Here is a 23998-nt window from a genome sequence, read left to right as displayed (position 1 = left end):
GTCCTTATGTAGCAATACAATTCTAGGTTCTTAACTATTACTTAAATACGTAATAGATACATAAGGACCGTCAGTCCATTTAATCTTTACATTCGTTTGAAAATGCCATAACTAGGCGAAACAATTCTCACAATATTAATTTTTATGTGTTTTTTTAAAATCAAATACAACTGAGTGGACTCAAAAAATCTGTTTTGATTTAAAAATTAATACGTAAATTGAAATGGAGTTCTACAAATTAAACGTTAAATCAATAAATAAATCAGACCAATTGAGTTGAATATGATGCCATTCACCATGTCGGCTGTCCAAACTTAAAACACAGTAAGGGACATTTTTTTGTAGTAGTTGCATTTTTGGACTTAGTAGAAAAAACGTACTTCAAAAAAAATGTCCCTTACTGTGTTTTGAGTTTGGACAGCGGATGTGCATTTATAGGTTTTTCTTCATCTTGCTGGTTTAGATCGGTTAGTGTGTTCTGTCTTCCGACATGGACTCCGAGTTATTTTTCCATGGCACAGTTTTGAGAAACAATTCCAATTTTCGGTGTGGATAGTCCAATTCCCATAAGCGCCAATTTTCCCAAAGCATGTAGGTACCTACCCGATTCGTGACGCACTGCCGCCGATCTTATTACCTTGTGAATGGGACCGTACAGTGCGCGTACCGAGTTTCGCAACGGCTGTGGGAGGATGTAATTCCCATTGTTGGGTTCGTGAGGTAACTATTGTTGGCTAACACCTCGCGGAATCATTGTGCTAGGTGTACAGTGTACGTGGAATTACGTAATATATTGATAATTATTCTATGCAAATGTTGAAAGTGCTCGCAACCATTTTTGGATGGTTTTAACTCACCCGGGGGTCAATCACAGATGCATGGCCTTTCTGAATCCTTTGGACTCCAGACTATTACTAAACATCTTTGTCATGATGATCAGGGGCGTGCATTCCATATAGGCAGAAAAGCAGTACCTGTCCTAAGTAACCCGCGTAAAAAAACGCAACCAGTACCTACCCTACCTTACTAAGTAGTACCTAGCTTACCTTACTACCTACCTCTACTGCTCACCCTAATTAATTATCTGCGCACGCCACTGATGATGATGCATAATCGCAAACATATTGCATCGGATTCAATGGTCTGGAAAAATCCTTACTTCCTTTCATTATGTAGTATGCTAACCAAACATTTTATTTAACACGAAATACTCTCATTATTATATAATTAATAATTCAACCTGTAACTTTGCGATTTCCCAACTAATGACTTAAATTATAACTTTTACATAAAATCACTGTACGTCACATTATATTTCTTCTTAAAAAAGACATAGTGTTCAATATTAGTATTGAGTACAAAAAGTTCAGTTAATTTGTAAGTAAATGTTTCAGTCTCAATAAAGTTTAAGTGAAAACATTTTATGTTGTCGACAGTATAAAGTCCATATGCAATCAATATTTCAAATACTTACTTCATGATTTTTCATTTAATTACTCCCATTTCTTATTTTTTCTGAATTTATTTTCATTATTTTAAATTCTAAGATGAATGTATGCATACTTCAATTCTTTTTTTTTCTTAAGAATTATTTGTGTTTTTATTATTTACAAAAATGCTTCCATTTCGTGCTATTTCTGTGAGCCTAAGCGGCTCATTGTTAGAAATAGGTATCAAATTGTGGTAGAGTGGGTTCGAACCGAGAAACTATGACCCAAGAGTCCATGATACTAACCACGGGACCACAACCCAAAATTATTCAATTTTTTGTCATTATTCAACTAGAGTTATGTATTTATGATTATTTTAAAACGTGATTCTTTATCAATAATAATTCCTCTGCCCACTTGTTAGAATTGAGCAATGGAGTGCGTGATGTAAAATATATTCTTAATGTATTTTGCGATGTATATGGTCAACACGTTAAAAAATAGAGTGAATTATCTAATTAAAGATATAAAGGCATAAATAAACGAAATATATTCCTTCGTACGTTCACTTTGAAATCTCTTAAATATGTGGGAGGGAGTTTTTAAGTAGTATTTCAAGCATCAAAGGGCACCAACTTTTAAAAAATTGCCTTTGAGTTATTTCATTCGCATCCTCTAAATAAATAAAAAAAACACCCGAAAGCAACTTACAGCATTATGATAATGAGTATGTACTGTATTATTGACGAATTTTTTGATATGTGTGAATTAAATTTAAATAAACTAAAAACGGCTGTTATTAACTGGTATTTATTTTTAACGGTATAAGATTAAATCAAGAAGGTATACAGATTTAATATTTTAGTATGTCAAAATACTTGTACTTTACATTATATTGGATATAACACACAAGAGATAGTTATGAAGAAATTTAAGATATTCAACATGAAAAAAGATGAATTTTCCAGAGAAATGTATTGAAGTCTATGCAAAAACAGGATTTGTGATCTGTTATTGGTTGATTTAAGTGATCGCATCAAATACTTTGTAATATTCATCGTCCCGCCATTCAATGATTGAGAGAATCGATTCGCCTTTCTTGAGTTATCATTTTTTTTTAAATATTGTTATATAACATTCATTTAACCTATTTTTTTTATTATGAACAAGCTGGTTTCACGGACAGAGATTAAAATATAAAATGACGCACATAATTTAAAATATTTTTACATACATGCGTGCCAATAAATGCAATGATTACCTTCATATTTATTAATTTAATGCTTCCCGATAAAAAACGAGCTTTCCACAGATTTCACTGACATATAACTGTCGATGAAAATTTACTCCAAATTATTTATGACGGACACGACACGCAAAATTACGAAACATAACGTGTTACGAATAAGTCTTGTCCTGTATAATTTATTTAATGCTGGTTGGTTGCCTACCTACACTTGTTTACTATTGATAAAAACCTCGTACACGTATCGTGTGGCGATATAAATACGATATAAACTTCAAACCTCTGAAACAAGCAAATTTTCCTAAACTTGCTATTCTAAAAAAGATGCTTTACACGAAGAAAGCTCGTTTGTCGGTGATTTTAATAAAATAAAATGTATTCATTGATTTGGCGTTTAATTTGTAGAACTCCATTTTAATTTATGTATTAATTTTAAATCAAACACAGATTTTTTTTCTTGGTGCATAGGGAAATTAATTGGGTAAATATTGTAACTGTACCTTGATCATAAAATACATATCTTAAAGCCTTTTGATCTTATGATCTTTCACTGCATTTATGTTGTAGTAAAATGAATTACAAAAAAATGTTGCGATTACGAGAAATCATAATTTCAAAAACAACATATTAAATTCGAAATTGTACAAAATGTAGGTATGTCGTTGGTAATAAAGGCAGGGGAAAACTTGCATGATCAAGTATTTCAAATGCTTAAAAGTGGTCAGGTCAGGAGTCGGAATAATCAGCCTTTATGAGGAGTTCCATGAATGTAGAAGTGGTGAAAATTGTGTACAAAGACAGGTTAGTGTGGCGTTCTATTTTCTCTGCCTATGATTAGTTAGTAAGTTAAAATTATGCAATTATAATTTACAAAAAAGGAAATCAAAATGATTTTATTTAGACAAGAAAAGAGATCAGTTTTCGCAGTCTGCCATATTATACGTGGAGAAATAGGATTCATTGCAGAGCTGACGACGAAATTTAGTGCCCGTTTATACAGCGCTCTGCGTGTCATAATAAAGTCTGAATATGTATCGTGTGCCGTGTAACCACACCTTAACAATATCATTAACTGCCATAATATTATTATAATATCTCAACTTAGCTGCAATACTCTACAGGTACCGGGTACTTAAGAATCTAACTCGACGTAAAACACGGTGACAGGAAAGTCCTTAACACTAATTAATTTCCAAATAACTTGGAAATATGTAAATATGTATCCAAATATATAAATTTTTCAAATAGATTTTTCTGCATATATTTTATTCGGCTAGTGACCGGCTTTCAGACTTGTCTGATGATGTCTGTAACGACAAAACCCGGTCATTGGCTAAATAAAATATATGTGGAAAAAAAAATATCATATTATTGTACCTATATAAAATGCAGTTCCACCAACAAATGTCCGTATAGAACTAATATATAAAATATTACAAGTAATAAAAAATACAGAAAAATATAGTTTTATGTTATCAAAAACTAAAATGGGATACAAAGTACGAATTAAACAAAGATAGAAAAAAAGATTAATAATAAATTTAAAACTAAGAATATTAACGTATTTTAACGTATTTTTGAATCTAATCTAACTAAAATTTTCATTGAAAAAATAGATATTAAGCAGTGAGCACATGTTTAACTAGACTTTTTCGGAATGCATCGAAACACGTGGCACAAAAGGATCAAAGAAAAATGTAGTGGTATTTACCACGAAATTTTAAAAATATATGTATATTTTATCCTTTCATATTTGTAAATACCGAGAATTAGTTACATATTTGAAGATATTTTATTTTGAAAATAATTATTTAATGAATTTAAATAAATATGAAAAATAACTCCTATAATTGGAGATAGTCCAAATTTGTGAACAAGTATTTGGACACACTCAAAATGTTGTAAATATTATGTTATTTCATAAGAACTAACAAATTTGGATCACGGTGTATCTAAAGAAATACAAAGTAATATAAAATTATATAGGCATGTATTTTGAGCATCAATAAATAACAATGGGTTTTGTGAACGAAAGGTCACTAGAACTTCACAACGCGCAACGTGTAGCAGACTTGCATTACAGGTGCCGCCAGGGAACTTTCAGTTATCATTATTGTGTTTAGTTTTATACATTAGTATAAAACTAAACATGAGATGTATGACGGTATAAACCGTCATGCACTTTCCCATTCTATTCCATCGAAAAGAAAAGTGATTTTGAATATTTAAAAAATTTTATTAAGCTCAGAAATATATGTATATCCAAATTCACAAAACCCCTTAGAGGTTTGACCTTACAAATTCGACAACGATTGATCGTTGAATAACAGAGATAAGTTTTTGAGTGGTTTTACATTATATAAGAAGAATCTGCGATGTAGAAGATGTTGTGCGATGGGGAAGAATAAGAAGACGTTTCTTAAGAGATCATGAGGGAAGAGCAAATTCGGATCGAGTGGTGAGCAAAGCAGCAGACAGCAGCATACGAAGTAATAGTCCCCCAGGAAGACCACCTAAACGATGGAAAGACAGCTGGTTTTCCATCTCCCAGGAGCGGACTCCGAGAATAACAGGACACAGTCCTAAATAAAGAAGAAGAAGAAGAAGAAGAAGAAGAAGAAGAAGAAGAAGAAGAAGAAGATAAAAATCAGTCATACATAAATTTCGTGTTTTAAATATTGTTGCAAAAATCGCGAACATCCAGTAAGTGCAACTAATATATCGCTCACTCCTTTCAACAACGTCATATATCAAAAATCGACAATTTTCAGTTGTGCAAGTTTCGGAATGCCCAGAAAATGTACTATATCCCAGCAAAAGCGGCATATTTTTAACTTAATATTTACCCGCTACAGGGCAGAAAGTGTTGTTTTTGCATTTTGAAGAAAAGGTATTGTTTAATTTTTTTCTTTTTTTAATAAACTAAATATTTTTGAAATGGAGAAAAAACATTCAAGTTTTACCTAAAAAGATCTGTTGCACACTAAAAAGTTCAATAAGTGGCTTGATATTTATTTTTAATACATTTTATCATATTTTTGAACCTTAAAAACGATCTCCTGAAAATCAAGTTTTTTGACATATGACGTTGTTGAAAGGAGTGAGCGATATGTACGAGTGTATTGGTGAATGAAAGAAATTGAATTGTGCTACTGTCTTAAACATTTCCGTCTCCTGCTGTGTCATAATTATACATTTATATAAGCCTTAATGATGCCCACATAAAGTACAAAAAAATGAAAAAGTGAAACTAAAAATATTAAACCGTTACGGTTATTATTTCGATTTAAATATTGCGAAATGCAAGTAGTTAAAATAATTTTTAAAGTAGAGCTGCGCTGTATGTACCAAGTATAGCTAGTATTTAAATGAGGTAATATGCCAATTTGGTCACAGAATAATTACGGCTGTAATCAGAACGATGAAATTGCAAGTATTTAACGAACTTATTTAGTAACGACATATAAAGTACCTAATAAAATAAAATAAATGATACAAATAATCATTTTTAACTTGGCGTGTTTAAAATGAAAATTTCACATTTTACCAATTTAAAAAAATAAATAAAAATTAGGGAATCATATTTTTTAAGATATTTATATAAAATAAGAACATAAAATATTGGTAAAAAACTATGAAATATGCTAGTTGTCACTACATTCCTTAAATATGTTGACTCGGTGCTCCCCACAGATGTCCGTCGTAAATTAGACGTATGCCCCGTAATCTAGGGTTAAGGCTGATATCTCAAACGTCTGAATTCTGAAAACTACCAGCCGTACTAGGAGCTAGACGTGTTTCTGCGCACAATTTTTCGAATATTGATATTGACTTTTAAAAACAATTGTAAAAATATATTTTTTTAACTCCTTACCTTTCCATAATTTTTTTTTAAACCATATATTTATTTCAAAGAAAAACATTTTTTTTCAATCCAAATCGGCGTTTTAAGCTATAAATTTGACTACGTCAAATGTTACCTGGAAGAAAATTAAGTAGCGATTTATCGTATATTGGGCCTTGAAGAATAATGCTTTAAAACCGAATTATTGTCTGAAGGATAACTTTCATTGAAATATTCAGTTAAACGGTCAAAATTTTCCATCCAAAAGTAAGCACTTAATAAAATAACTGAAATGCCTCATTACGTATATAATTATATTTCGCACAGCGAGTCACATTTCTCCCATTGTACGGGCTCCCTTTGGAGTTATGAGTAGTGATGGGCCGAGTACTCGTTTAACACTCGGTACTCGGCGTTTTTTTTACTACTCGTACTCGGCCAAATAACTCAGTTCAAATGCCGAGTATACTCAGTTTAACTGAGGTAATATAATATTTTGGGAAATATAATGAAAACAGGAGGATTAAAAAGTGGCGTTTGTTAAAATCGAATTTAAACAATTGATATTTAAAACATAGTAATGGCAAGTTGTGATGTAAGAATACAAGAATCTCCACATGTTTTGGTAACAGCCTGTTCATTTTTTATTCATAGACGTTACATGATTCTGAAAATAAACGTGCGCTATACACGGTACTTGCAGGTGCACATAAAAATACTCTCGCTAAATGTGCCATCTCTGAATATCTTGTTTTATGTCTTGCCCACCACTCGAAAGCAATCTTATCTTTTGACAACAATCCTTCATTTACATATCGATCTAATTCTAGAGCGATGGGGCTTTTAGGATCCTCGCGCTCCGGTGACTGGGTAGAAGCAAGTTCTTCGAAGCAATTCCAAAATGATCAGCATCTTGTGATTACCTTAATTGGTTAAGGTTAGAATTAGATCCGTTTTCTTCACTACTGCTGGCACTCTCCGTAACGTCGGTTCTTACAATGAATTCTAAAAATAGGATCTTCCTTATCAATTCGCATTTCTCTGGATTAAAAATCTCATTATTATTCTGGGGTCCAGTGAAATAGGCAATTGATTGATTGAACCGAATTATTCGGCCGAGTACTCGGTAACTCGGTAAAACATGTACTCGGCGCATCTCTAGTTACGAGAGTCTCGCTAGGTGGTCCGACAAGAAGTGCACCGAAAGTGAAACGTTATCGGGTATTCGCAATGCCTGCGCCGCCAGTAATTACCCACACGGTACGTCCACTGCGCACTGCGCACTGCGCACTGGCACAGGTGCGCAGTGCCAAGGTATCACTTTCCAGTGACACAGATTGCCACCGAGTGTGAACACAATTAACTGTCGGTATTATCTATCACTTCAGAAGATATATAAAAAAACAATTAATATAAATATTGTATAAACAAATAATCGCCAAGTATCCTATAAATAACTCCATTTATATATTATTTCCATCTCAACATGGATGAAAAAGAATATGGAAATCTGGGCATTTACGGGGCTAACGACCATAATAGGCTGGTTTAAGTGATCACTTAACGTGTAACAAATACTTATAAATGCCCAGACTTCCATATTCTTTTTCATCTATGTTGACATGCAAAAAAAAAAAGAAAAATAACTCCTATAATTGGAGATAATCCAGATTCATGAACAAGTATTTGGAGACACTCAAAATGTTGTTAAAACATTTGACTTTAACCCCTAAATAAAAGGTACCATTTTTTCAACTGGTATCAACAAATAACTTGCCTTCATCAGGGATGGATAAGGAGTATAACATTCACTCAACACACGTGTAACATTCACTAATTCTACTCATGATTGACAACCACACTACTCAAATTCTTGGAACTTCTAGACACATTTACACATTTTCACTAGAATTTCATTACAGACATCTATGGCGGAACGAGGGAAGCTTTTTATTAAACAGAAACCCTTTCATTTATATTTAAAGTCCGAATCCTGGATTATAAGTATTCACATATTCGAGAAACGTTAGAAAATACCTTTTTCATTTTTTTTATTTCAGCTTATAATTTGTCTGATTGTTTTATTTATGTAACATAATCGCTTATACTGTGGGTATAAATAAGGAGATGAAAGAGACGAAAAATAACTAGGTGGTATTAAAAAATAATTTCTAGTACCTTTTATTTTTTTAATATCCTGTTTGTCAATTTCGTGCATATTATCAATGATTGATCCAATATATGAAAGTATACATGTTTATAAATTATAGGAAATAAGTAGTTACAGTGAAATTACACCGTGAAATTACAATTTAAATAATAAAACTGCATATCACTTTATTTTATTAATTGCATATTTAATGCAATATTCTAGTAAATATGGTCCAATCAAATATAATGACAGGAACAAGGCTCACGATGAAATATGACAATGATTTTATTTATTCCAAGGAAATTAGTTCGGAACATTTACGTGTAATTTGTATCAATGCCGAACAACATGCCTACATGACAATATGGAATATAAAAATATAATGACGCGACCATAAATGATCAATCCGTTCACCAGGGCTTTATAACATTTTTTAAATTGAAAAATAAATAAAACTTGCAATAATGGTAATAAAAAATAATAGGGATTATTCCATTAGTTCAACGTTTACACAGGTGAATAATATCGTTATATCAACTCCATAAATACTATGGCTAGCGTTTTAACATATTTTAATACTTCTATTTAGTGTAAAAACATATCAAGTTTATTGATCTGGGATCTATATTTATGTATATAAAATCTATATATATATATATATATATATATATATATATATATATATATATATATATATATATATATATATATATATATTTATATATATATATATATATATATATATATATATATATATATATATATATATATATATATATATATATATATATATATATATATATATATATATATATATATATATATAGATAGATAGATATATATATATGTAAATATTTACACATATATATATATATATATATATATATATATATATATATATATATATATATATATATATATATATATATATATATATATATATATATATATATATATATATATATATATATATATATATATATATATATATATATATATATATATATATATATGTGTAGTTTTTATTTTCTTTATTTTTAGAGGTGTACAAATTATAATTTCCAGCAATAAATTGATGGTGGCACCCGCCGTGTAGCATGTTGCGTCATCTTGTTGTAACCCCTGCTCTGTCACATCAATGCCATTCAACTGAGGGAGGAAGAAGTCAGTAATCATGGTTCTGTAGCGCTCTCCATTGAACGTTACATTCTGGCCAGCATCATTTGTTTAAAAAAATATGGGCCAATGATACCACCTGCCCATAAAGCAAACCAAACAGTGAATTTTAATCGATGTAGGGGCATCTCGACCAAGGTTTCTGGGTTTTCTCCACTCCAAATTCGGCAATTCTGCTCATTGACAGCCATTTAACCAAAAAAATTGCCTCATCGGTGAATAAAATTTTGCTTTGAAAAAGAGGATCAAGCTAAATTTTGTTTTCGGCCTATTTATCGAACCTACGACGCGCATAATGGTCACGTCAGTCTATTCATGGTGAAATGGCAAAAAGTACTGACTACAAATCAACTGTCAACTGTCAAGTTAATGTATTTTTGTTAAATTAAATAAAATCAGCTGTATTTCTACAGACAGTAAATTTGATAGTTGAAGAAGTCATTTCGACGTATTTATTTCGAATCCCCTGGGAATCGAACCCGGGACCTCCAGAATGGTAGCCAAAGGCGGTAACCACTGCACTATGTAAGCGGACATATATTTAGAATAGACTATGTAGATGCTGTCATCAACGAAGTATTTATAAATTTTGTTTCATGGTTATCTTCTTCTTACGTAAAAAAACCACAGTTATTTCAAATGACCCTTAGTCGTAAAAGCCCTGACTCAGCATTCAAACATTCTTGTTTTTTTCGTTGCAGGCGCAGTAGGTAACGAAAGTGAGTGCTGCCGACATTTTTAAATTGTAACCGTGTAATGACTCAGCCAAAAAATATTATTAATGTAGGTAACGAAACGGCTTCATTGAAAAAGACTTGCGTTTTCTGGACGCAGATGTCCAAAATGTTATCACAATAACTCACCTGCGTTTATCAAAAATAACCGTTTTTTATTCTTCAACTTACAAGAAATTAAGTGGATAGAGATATTGTGTATGCAAGGGAATGATAAATAAAAATATTTCAAAGGAACCTAAACTGGCGGTTCACACTGAGAACTAGTACAGTACACTACCGACTGTATGTATGGAAGCGAAACACGGAGTTCCGTGCAAAAGAAGGATGAAAGCAGTGTGAGCGCCATTGAAATGCGTTCGATCAGACGTATGTGTGGAAAATCGAGTATGATAAGATATCAGAAAGGAATGTAAGGCTGAACTATGAATAATTTGATAGATTAAGAAAAGTTCTTTAAGATGGTATGGACGGACTTGTGGACCGAATGGATAGCAAGAGAAAGACTAAGAAAGTATATTTGGCGAATGTGAATGGGAGAATAGAACGAGGATGTTCGGAAAAGACTTACCACGACTAGATCAATCAGAATATAAAGTCTGTTAATGTCAAAAGTCTACGTAATTTCGAAGGTATGTGTATGGAACCTAGAAGTGTATGTCAGGACAGAAGAGTATGGCGTTCTATCCTCTCTGTCTACCCTAGCGGAGAAACGCCGTGATGGTAGTAGTAGTAGTAGTAAAAACCCTGAAACAAATCAAATATATGGTACATTTGGTGAGACGAACATTACTAGTATTACGCAAAATAAGCTCCATAATGAAATTTCATTTTCCATAAAGACATTTATTAAAATGGGTATCAATACATGGATATTGGAGGTAGGTAAACAAGTTTTATTAATAAAATTTGTTTTCAAAGATATTTCGGATGATATTATCCATGGGTATTTAAAGAATTAAATAAAAACTTTATCCTTTTCAATATTTGAATCCTCGGGCATTTAAAAGCGGTTTCGTATAATTTCGCACTATCTTTTTCTAGGCAAACCATAAATCCGTAGTATCATCGAATCATCAGTAATTGCAAAACACCTTTTATCGAGGCAATAATAAATAATATAATAATAATTTATTATTGCCCGAAAGTCTTCGCTCAGAGGCCAGAGGTCGTTGCAGGTAGAATTAAATGTCAGCATTTATTACCGAAAAAAATCGGTTATAAAATCGAACACAGGATTAATGCAATGATTTAATGTCGAAATCACGTAGAACAATAATGAAATAAAATACGTGATTTGTGCGTACATTAAATTCATATTGGTCAATAGAGATTTTTTCGCAACAGCTATTAGGGAATTTATTTATAAAAGTTAAATTCAAATTAGAAACGTGTTTAACTATTTTATTAAACTAGCTATACTCTGCCATGTATCGCTGTTACTCATTATGATTTATCGGAACATATAGAAAAAAGAAAGCATATATTTCTAATGTTATTTTTTGACATCTCATCAAAGATGAAGAAGAATATGGAAGTCTGGGCATTTACGGGGCTTACGACCGTCATAGGCTGGTTTAAGTGATCACTTTACACACGTGTAACATTCACCAATTCTACCCATTATTGACAACCACACTACTCAAATTCTTGGAAGTTCTATATATATGAACCAATTTAGAAACTTTGTTCTTGAATCACTAGAACTTCACTAGAGACATCTATTGGTAAGATGTAAAGAAGCTTTTTTAGTAAGCAGAAACTCTTATATTAGTATGTGAGATCCGAATCCTGGATTATAATCATACACATGAGAAACGCCAGAACAAGTATTTGGACACACTCAAAATGTTGTAAATTTCTAATGTGTTTTTATTTCACAATACTAGAAATAAATGAAGAAATTGATTATATATGAAACAATAGCTGCACTGCTCCATATAACTTCATATTTGTCTTCCCCTTTTTCTTTCCTTGTATTTCCGTTTTCTCATATTTATAGTGATAATAACTTCGTACCGCAGAATATTTCCTATCATTTTCCATTTTCTGTATATTCAGTTTTTAATAAGGTTATATTTTCATACATTCTTCTCAAAACCTCCTCGATTATCACTCTTTCCACCCAGCCATTTCTTCTACAACTCAAATACTTATAATATTTTTCATAGCCATTTATATATTATCCTGGTTTCACTAAAACATAGTGCCATACTTCAGACGTTCAGACATATATGTATCTTATTTTTCTTTGCTTAAAGTAAATAGTGAATGAAAAATATTAATAAGCATGTATATTTTATTTCGCTATATTATCTTCTATTACCATTTTTTTCTATGTACAAAAGGCATTATGTTAAATACGACCATCTTTTTTAGATAGATTGAATATAAGCATAATATTTTTGCTGAAATTAAAAGGATATAATATCGACAATGGAATTTTAATGACACTTGAGGATTCTTCTTTAAACCGTGTGAAAAATACACATTCTTTAATTAATTTCGAGACACCTTTCTAGCTAACATTGACATTTAACTCAATTATTTAACACGTTCGTGTATGAAATCTTTGCAATTAATCTTTGCATTTAATCTTTGTATTTTTACTTAGATAAAAAAAACCTTTTGTAGGCATGGGAATATTTAAATGAAATTCTGGCTATGAGAATTGGCACTGTTTTTAAATGATTAATTAAGTTTTTTTATTAAAAAAACAATAAATTATAAATAATGATTTTATACGCGTTTTAAATAAGGCTGCTCATCCCCCCCTTTTCTGTGAGATGCGATTGATAACGTAAAAAATATATTATTTTTCTAAGAAATAAAATCGTCCAATACGATAAAAATTATACGATAAAGAACTGCACAATACAATGCAGTTCATCATACGTTTAGGATGATTCTGAAATACTTGAAGTTGGTGATTATTGATGTTAATTGTATCCCAAGACTCCAAAAAGCTTTACCATCTCGAATCTGGAATTATTCACGACCTTATAGATATGCGAATCCTTTCATGCATTTTTACCTGAATGCGATATTTAAAATTAAGTCCAAATATTCAGTGTATGTAATAGAAGCCGAGGTGGCTAAATTGACGATATCATACACCCTACATATTATGATTTTCACAGATATTTTTTACTTGATATATATGTATTTTTTATATCCGACATAAAATACCTTTATCTACCAATATCAATAAAATTATTTTATTAATTTTTGTTTATCTTTCTTCAAAATAAAATAAGTGAAAACCGTTTCTTAAATATTTAACATTCTTAAGTAATGGCTACATTTTATTTTACAAAAAGAAAAGAAAAGATTTGTGTTTAATGTAAAGTCACCATTCAAGTTTACGTTAGTCGACTGCGGTATCACTTGAGAGAGCAAACAGTGACAAATCATGGTTTATTGACGATTAATTTGGAGATATTTATTATATTCTTTCTGAAAAACTTTGATTTACAAACAAAGAGTTAATTAATAAATTGTTCAATAATTTTACATCTGACATGATTTTCTTTCTAGTACTATCGTAGACACATGTATTTATTAAAATTTTGAAAGCTCTCTCTAAATTTACCCACCTACTTCCAGTTAATAAGAAATGATGAATTTTTAATCGAATTTCACATTCGCATACGAAACATTCAAAATATCCTTCTCATGTATCGCCTTACCGTACATTTTTAATATCCCTAGTAATTATGCTCCATATAATGATACGTATTAAAAAAATGCCCAGTGAACGACAACTTAAATCGATCCAATTCTGAAATATAATGAAAGCAATTTAAAATGACTTTCTCGTGATGTGTTTAAAATTGAGACCGTTGCTATTTTTTTAACACGCAGAATTTTTTTGTGAACTTATCTCATTGCATTGTATTAATAATTTGAAATTTAAGAATGGAGTCTCAATCGACTGCTTAAATTAAATGTCACAATGAATACTTTCATCTGTTTTTGACATTTCAACATAGATGAAGGAGAACAGTCTTGTTATTTTCAGGGCTTAAGACCTGTCTTAGTTTGATTAAGTGATTTTATCCACGCGTAACATTCATCAATTCTGCCCATGTTTGACAACCACAGTATCTAAATTTTTGGAAACCCTAGATGTATTGATCAATCTCGTGACACAGTTCTGAGTTCACAACAGCCATCTATGTTAGATTAAGGAAAGCTTTTTACTTAGCAGTCTTAAAAATGTAAAATAACTCCAATATAGCGAAAATCTAGATTTGTGAACAAGAATTTGGACACACTCAAAATGTTGAAAACTACCAACTGATCTTCGTTTTACACAAAGTATACGATGAATGATAAGGACGTTGTGTTTCAACATGAATAAAATCAAAATTGGTCTTTTAGAAATTATTTAATTATTTATTTATTAGAAATTATTATAATTTTTATGTTTAAATCCGCCTCCACCTCCGTAGTGTAATGGTCAGCACGCTCGGCTACCGTTCTGGAGGTCTCGGGTTCGATTCCTAAGGGGGGTAAAATAAATATAAGTGATTTTTTCACTGTAATATTTATTCAATATTACCATGGACTGGTACCTGATGCGGAGGGCTGATCACCTTTCCTTCACGTGTAAACGATCAAGATAACACTGCGTTAATATGACACAGTGCCCTATGCACCATTGAGGTGCGGATAAGGGCTTTATTATTATTATTATATATTTAAATCACATGTTATCCCACAAATTAGTAAATATAATATAAAGTTCTAGCACACAAAAATGTTTTAAGACTGGTGTCTTGATATTGTGGGCAATATGCCATTGCAACACCTAATAATTTATATTTTGCACTTCATTTGTGCATTTTTTATCGATCTAAATAACATATGATTGTATGCAAATTAAAGCATATTAAATGCTTGAAATTGAAAGCGTTTTCTCTTGAGCTATTTTATCTGATCTACCTTCGATTGTATTATAATGATGTAAATGTAATATTATTAAGTTTCTTGTTATGTAATGCCAAACATTTACAATATTATGTACGAGTAATTATTGCTCACAGTATTATTCATTTAATGTTACAAAGAGGCTGAACGCGATAAACAAATTGAAGTCATTTTTATTGAACAATTCAGCTTTAAGAATTGTCGTTAATAAAATAAATAATGCAACGGAATGGTCATTAATAAAATACAAATGAATTTCATATAATTTTTTGACATCTCATCAAAGATGAAGAAGAATATGGAAGTCTGGGCATTTACGGGGCTGACGACCGTCATAGGCTGGTTTAAGTGATCACTTTACACACGTGTAACATTCACCAATTCTACCCATTATTGACAACCACACTACTCAAATTCTTGGAAGTTCTATACATATGAACCAATTTAGAAACCTTGTTCTTGAATCACTAGAACTTCACTAGAGACATCTATTGGTGAGATGTAAGGAAGCAAGAACAAGGTTTCTAAATTGGTTCATATATATAGAACTTCCAAGAATTTGAGTAGTGTGGTTGTCAATAATGGGTAGAATTGGTGAATGTTACACGTGTGTAAAGTGATCTCTTAAACCAGCCTATGACGGTCGTCAGCCCCGTAAATGCCCAGACTTCCATATTCTTCTTCATCTTTGATGAGATGTCAAAAAATTATATGAAAATAACTCCTGTAATTGGAGATAATCCAGATTTTGTGAACAAGTATTTGGACACACTCAAAATGTTGCAAATGAATTTCAATTCAATACATAAGATTCTGCGAGTAGTATTTAATTTAATTGGGCCAGGATGACTGATTTAAGGCTGGTTGACAGCCTACAAGAGGTTGTAAGCCCTATAAATTCCCGGACTTCCATATTTTTCTTCATCTATGTTAAGATTTCAAAATAAAAATTACACTTAAGTGAAAAGACCCAGATTTATGAACAGGGATTTGGAAACACCAAAAACTTTGAAAATAAACTGTTGAAAATTGGAAACTTTTAAGATATATTACATTTTTTTTAAACTATGACTTATGTAATACAATAAAAACATGTAGGTATTAATTAACCGCTAATGTACCTAAAGGTTTATTATTCGTTCTATGACTTCAACCTTTACAATGTGTTGTTTTATCAGTTAAAATCATAAAATGCACCTACGTGGTTCGTACAAAGTAATTTACATATAATTAAGATTTCGATATTTCGAGCGGTGAACTTTCAAGCCACCCTTGTAATTTAGAAGCGATTTTTCGGCAACCCTTGTTTATTGCGCTCATAACCCGTGGCGCCAAAACTCAACGGAGGGCTGATAAAGACGAATGTAATATTTTATTTTTTTTATTTTTAGTAAAAGTAAATTACAATAAAATATTTGATGTATTGTCATCGTCTTACATTCATATTACATATTTTAATATTCATATTCTTCTTTAACTAAAATATATACATACATGCATACTATACTTCATCGCATCAATTAAATCGTAGATTATGCCAAGATACGACCTGCTTAATACAGCTATGATGTTCGAGTATCTAAAATGTATTTTTTGTATTCATTGTCAAGAATTGAAGTTAAAAAATGAGTATTTTAATAAGTTTTTTTATTGAATAGCAGTAATAGTTACATATTTATACTATGCAGTCAAAAGTTTGACGTCCATAAACATTTCATCATCACTAATAAAAGTTTTTTTAATTTAAAAAATGTATGGGATTGTATAAAATTTATTATTACGTTAATTATTAACTAAGCTTTTGAACAAACATTTTGTTTTTCGACAAACATAAGTATTTTGGCTAAAAACAGGCTATGCCTAAAGAGACAAAATACAGATTATTAATATGAACATGTATATGGAATCAATTATTGAATTAAAAAAGATAAAATTATTTTTCGAATTAAAGAGAATTGTGCCAGTCAATATTTTTTAATACTCAAAATGTCAATAATTTAAAAATGGAAAATGTGAATTATTTTAATCGAATGAACTATCGTTTCTCACTAAACATTTATTGATCTATTAACAATTTATTTAAATGTGTTTTAATACCCCTAAAATATTATGATTTTGGATTAAAAATTTGAGTGTTCAGCAGTATGACTGTACCAATGACCAAAAGAGGGTAAAAACTTCAGAGAAATGTAAATTTCTCTATTGTAAATTAAATATTATTTGCACAAATATGTTATTATAGAATTAAGTACGGTATTAAAAATCGGAAAATTGTACGCTAAAAAAACTCACTTCCGTGTGACTGCTTTATTGGTGGCAACTCACGATATTTATGATATTTATTGCGAGATCATAAAATAAAATAAATATAAAAATGAGATTTAGTTATGTCCACTTGTAACCTTCCCCTGGCTGTTATTTCGGAAGGGGCGTGTTTGGATCACGAAACCACCAACCAGGAGGATCAATAACTCACCCTTTTGCGCAAGCGCATTTATCAAATATCAACTACAATGTTACCCGGTGGAAAAATATGATTTTCCTCATATGGCATACAAAGGAATTAAAAATATATATACTAGTCTCTGAGTTAACGTCGCGGATTCCGAGTCAAATTCCTAAGTTTGAACCCATTTACAAGATTTTGATACCTATTTTTGATAATGAGCCGCTTAGGTTCACAAAACCAAAAAACGGAAATTAAAATATTTGTGCATATAATAATAACACTTATATTTCTCTTAAAAAACTACTTAATTAAGGGTACAAATTTTCCAATTGGTTTTGACAAATACATTGTCTTCGTCAGAAATGAAGGTACTATATACTTATAGGTACTATGTTTAAGTCTTTCTTTATAAGATAAAATTATAACATCGTTTTCGCCTTAGTATTTATCGAACAGGTTAGATAAAAAAGTACTTAAAATTAAGTGTTTTAAATCAAAGTGTGTTTAATTCATTTCATAAAATGTGTTTAAATAGTATCAGCATCTCAAACAAATATTTCATGTATTGCGCGTATTGTGAATATTTAAAAAATAAAATATATTTGTTTCGAGAAAAAAAAAGATATTAAAATTAGAAAAAGTAGAAAATCAATGGCAAGATACTCGTGTTTGCATTCCCTTACTAGTACTTACTTTTGTCTCATGAACAAAGCTTGTCCATGCATTTTAAGAGTCCCCTGAGCTCAAAGATCACAAAGTGGTCTTAAGATTTTTAATATTCAACACCTTTGTTTTAACCACTTTTTTTATTATTAGAACATTTTTTAACCTACCGGTTTCGACAAAAACCTTGTCATCATCAGGGTTTATTGAATTCTAAAACATTAAAAACATTAAAATACTCAATTAAATTCTCTTACCAAAAGTTTCCACACACTTCCACACACTCGCTTCCACACAGAGTGTATGGAAGCTTTTGTTTAAAAGCTTCCATAATAAATTATAAAGTTTATAAAATGTGCCACAAAGTATCTGCGAAAAACATTCAAGAAATGAGTTTAAGATAGTTTAAAATACTAAAAATTTCATAGGTACGCATTTTTATGACTTGCGTCTAATTTTCCCTCGTAAATAATATATTTTGATTTTGTTTCCCGTTCCTCTTTTGATATACATAAAACGAGTTCATATTATGACCATAAAAATATGTATAGAAGCATTTACTCAGTGGTTAACTAATGTAATTCTATATAATGATTCAATTACGTCCAGTGCACTGTTATTTAAGACCACCAGCGTAATGGTGGCCTAACCCATGAATTGAGATATTTTTATTTTCGCCTAAACAACCACATTCGTAAATAATTACAGAGTTGTTATCAATATTTTTGAAATATTCCAAAATTCGTTGCTTGTCCGGCACATTAAATTAAAAATAATAATATGTACCATATCTTAATTTTTTAAATCATTAATTGATTCAGCAGTCAATTTGCTGTAAAATATTTATATTTTTTAAATTATATAAATTTATACAAATACATATTTTTAAAGTTCTACTTGATAAATGCCACAAATTCTAAATATCTATTGTAACGCGTTTTTCGATGTATTTCGCATCGAAATGCATCGAAAAACGTGTCACAATAGATTAAAAGAAATAGTGGTATTTACCAAGTAAAACTGGAATCAAATTTTTAAAACCAAATTTTAATTTTTGGTTAGATTACTTTTACTCCACTCATATGTAATTTTATTAAGATGGATTAAAATATTCGAATAACGAAAGTGATTTTTTAATTGTTCTTAAACAAAAATTAATTAAAACATCGAAAGTAATCTATGAAAAATTGATGTATAGCAGATTTCAAATGTAGAAATTTAAATATGTATCTTCTTCATCTTTAAATCTCATCTACACTCGATGGTGCATAAGGCACTGTATCATTTAAAAAATATATACTTCTCTTATACGTAACGCTGGTTTGGAATAATTAAAAATATTAAGTCAGTAGGATAGTTTGAGTATGTGAAGTGAATCGATGGCGAAAGAACAGTTAAAAATAATATTTGGACAGTGTGAATAAGAGGGATGAGTGAAGATGGCCAAGGTTTAGAGTGACCAAATCCATCAGAATTTGTAAATATGTTAACGTCAAAATTTTACATAACCAGTATGTCTAAAACTTCAAGTTAAAAGTGATCGCGACCAGTGATTAACTTCATGTTAATCACTGGTTGCGATCCATCCTCTCTGCTTACTTACGATATGATGATAGTGGTATTAGGAGCCTTGAAAGAAAAGCTCATGAAAGTTTTAGTCATTAATTATGTCAAGGTGTAAGAATGCTAGTAACGTGTATTGAAAAACAAAGTATGAATTTATTTCCCATGCCAACGTCATAAAATATAGTGCGGTTCGCATGTTGTCAAACGCGTTATGTCGTTCACACAGTTAACATTTCTCAACATTGATAATAATGGTTACATTTCACGATCTGAAAGAAAAAGTAATTAGGTATTTGTAAACATAACGATTCCCATAACGTTGCCGTACAATAAACCATGAATTTGAAAACGTTACATGTTTTATGTGAAGCAAGAATGCCTACAACTATTGTAGATAAATCTGCCTCTTAAATAATTATTATGATGGATCCAAACGCGTGAGATTTACCAAAATTACTAAAATTCTCGTAATTATTATATTTTGGTAAAAAAATGTCTGCCTCTTTAGTGTAGCCGTTACCGCGTTTGTCTGCCACGCTTTAGATCCTAAGTTCGATTTCAAGAGGGTTAAATAAATATAAGTGATTTTCATACTTATATTTATTGAATATCGCCCTGGACTGGTACAAGTCATTCCCATATACAATTATTGATAAAAAAAGCACTTTGTCTGTACAATGCAATTTCCTTTGCATTATCGAGTACGAATTATGGCTGAAAAAATAAGTAATGATTTTAAATCGTCAGTTACTTCATTATCAAAAACGTACATTTATAAAAATCATTCATTTATATATAATATATAGTTATCATGATTAAACTGTTATAATAGAACTATATTATATGTTTAAACAATAAATTTACGATTATAACTAATCCTTAGTTTTAACAAGATTTGGTTGGATGGTTCTCTGTGATCTATTCACGGGAACTTCTTCACATTCACCTGTATTTAAAGAAAAGCACCTAACAAATACCCTTTAGGTGGTTGTCAACCCTTTCAATCCCCTTCAGCATTATGTGCTGTATTTTGCTGTTAGTATACCATAAGTTGATCTCAGTAACTTTATTGTGGATTATACTACATCTCTAAACAAGTCCCTAAAACTCATACATACAGACTTCTGCATTGCTCTTCGAGTTGTCTACCTTATTTCACCAGGTAACATACCTACCAACAATCAAAAATGTTTTTTTTTACAAAAATATCACTTTTTAATACAGTCATATCGTTCTTTCCCTTCATTCAAATTAAATTTCCCTATATATTGGGAAATTTTCCCCACTGTGGCAACAACCCTAAATCGGCATTTTAACGGGGGATGTTAGGGCGCTCGTCGGTCTGCGTTCAGTCTGTTGGCAGCCCTCGACCGGACGACACGACCGGACATCCGAGCCCAGCTGCCCTATCAGAGCATATCCGGACTCAGAGGAAGTGAGTAATCAACAGACAGCCACATCAGCACGCTTTTATCACGTTTTTATTGTATATAACACTAAAAGCACCACAAATAATAAAAAAAACCATTCATAATTATCAAAAAACAGAATTAATTTTTTTACATGAATTGTTTTAAAAATACATAATTTTAATTTGAAAATATCGTATAAAAGTTAAATTAATAATCCTTAAGATTTCCAAAATATTTCTAGTAAAAGCCTTAATAAATTTGGTCATTTCTTAGCCCTTATTTGAAAAAAATAAAGGGTGCCTTCCTAACAAAAAATGTGGCATCGATTACACATATGTGAGTAGTATGTTTTTATGAATATATTATTTATTTAATCATATTTGTATTTGCATACAAATATTTATATTGTAAAAATCATGAATAATAAAAAAAAATTGTTATAAAAAATCCAAGGTGAGCTGAATTTGTAAATAAAGTATGTATATACTATATTGTGTGTTTTATTGTATGATTAGTGTGAAATATTGTGTGGTTTTTGTTTTATTTTCATTAACTTATTGAAAAATAATATAAAAATTATATATATATGGTAAATTCGCTATAAAGTGGACGCGTCGTGAATCAGACAGCTGCGACAAATTTCAATGCTTTTTTCACGTACAAAAATCAGTGAATGCTTGTTCTAGTTGTTAAAGTTGGTTAAGTCGCTGCTGATTTATAGCGCGTCCATTTTTTAATAGTGTAACCCTTCACATAAAATTTTAATCAAATAATAAATTGCAAAAATAATTAATATCTATAATACTAATAATAACTTTTGTTCGATTATCGATTAAATATCGAATATTTTTTAGGACGACGATGTTTTTTTAACGTATATTGAAAAATAAACGGTTATACGACCTGATTTATACTAATGAATACTTAATACAACCTTTAAATGCCCAGACTTATATTCCCCATATTCCCTTTTCATAATTTCTGTCATACGAGTATATATTAAGACATGTTTTATTTATTTTGTTAAGAATTAAACACAATATTTGTGACTTAGTATAAAAATGCGGTTTGGGATAATTTTGAAAACCGTTTACATAAATAATTTTTAAAACGTACATGGAAATAATTAAAAAAAATGATTTGCATCAAAAATAGGGCGGCACCGATTTGAACATTATTTAAATATTTTCATTTTGGATATATCTGGGTTTGGTATAGAATTGGAGCCTTTTCAATACTTCTTTACACTACATCCATTCCAATATGTACCAACGAGATGTTCTTGACCATTAAAAAAAATATATGGACGCAAGTAAAAATATTACCTTTTTATGATTGGTAAATTTTGAAATAAAAAAAAATTGTAGTTAAATAAAAAAAGTGTAAAATTTGAATGTTGAAATCCATTCGGACATTATAAGGATTAATATATTATTAACATTATTATTAAGCAACTTATCACATGGTTTACATTCTATAAAACTGCGTTCATAACTCATTTAGTTTAAAAATGGATATGTCGATTTTTTACGTAAAAGGTCACCCATGTATAAATAGTTCCATAATATTTGTTTATGAACACATATATTCCTTCAGTATGCAAATAAGGCATTCTATTTGTCAATAGCTCGTATTAATTCTCGCTTATAATAATAAATATTGCAAAATTGGTCCTATTATGCAAATGCGCGTTCAATCGATCAAAACCATTGATTAACAACTACCAAATAGTAATAGTTAATTGATCGAACCTACCGTGACCGAGAAAAAACCGATTATTTAATTTTTTACCAAACAAACAATGTGTTGAAATAAGACGCAGTTTATAATCTCTGAATCTATCATTTGGCTGACGAATAATTGCCATGACTGGGTTATCATAACTCAAATCTTAATGATCTCGCGCAATCGAAAGTGTATTTTTTTTTATCCGTTTGATATCGAATTATGAAGTCTCAATGTTTTTGATCGAAAGATTTTTTTCCAATGACCTCTAAAAAGGAATTGTTCTCCGGTATGATCCGTCGATAAAAAAGCTTACCTTAAAAATATTTAAAAAAAAAACAGCTTTTAAAAGTAGGTACCTACATTGAATGACCACATTTTTAATGAATATTTTGATGGTATACTGTTATTATCAGTGTTTTGAGTCAACGAAGATTTTTTTTCAATGAGTAAAAAAGCTTACATACACATTCTGGTATATTTAGATATTTATATTTTTTACACAAAAATGGTAGCGTAAGAGTGAAAAGGTAATATTAACTACGTAGTATATGTAAATTTAATATTACCTGTAAACTTTTATTTCTAACGACTTTGGCATTTTGAAACCTGTTATAAATTAATATTATCAAGAGTTTTATGATACCAGAATAAATACTCAATAAAAGA

General features: G+C 30.4%; 1 protein-coding gene across 4 annotated transcripts in view; it reads left to right on the top strand.

The window, feature by feature from the left end:
* Positions 1-23998, top strand: part of LOC148309167 (uncharacterized) — a 308399-nt gene that overhangs the window by 185336 nt on the left and 99065 nt on the right. Inside the window, exon 1 of one of the 4 annotated variants that reach the window (XM_088260564.1) lies at positions 21576-21627. The exons of the other annotated variants lie outside the window; for them this stretch is intronic. The gene's annotated coding sequence lies outside the window, so the exon portion shown is untranslated. Of the gene's footprint in view, positions 1-21575; positions 21628-23998 lie in introns of those variants that run through there. 4 annotated transcript variants of the gene reach the window in all.

The sequence above is a fragment of the Brachycentrus maculatus genome, unplaced genomic scaffold (genome assembly GCF_059751285.1).
Source record: "Brachycentrus maculatus isolate JH-2025_06_01 unplaced genomic scaffold, ASM5975128v1 h1tg000138l, whole genome shotgun sequence".
Classification (NCBI taxonomy): domain Eukaryota; kingdom Metazoa; phylum Arthropoda; class Insecta; order Trichoptera; family Brachycentridae; genus Brachycentrus; species Brachycentrus maculatus.
This window is presented reverse-complemented; position numbering and strand designations above follow the sequence as displayed.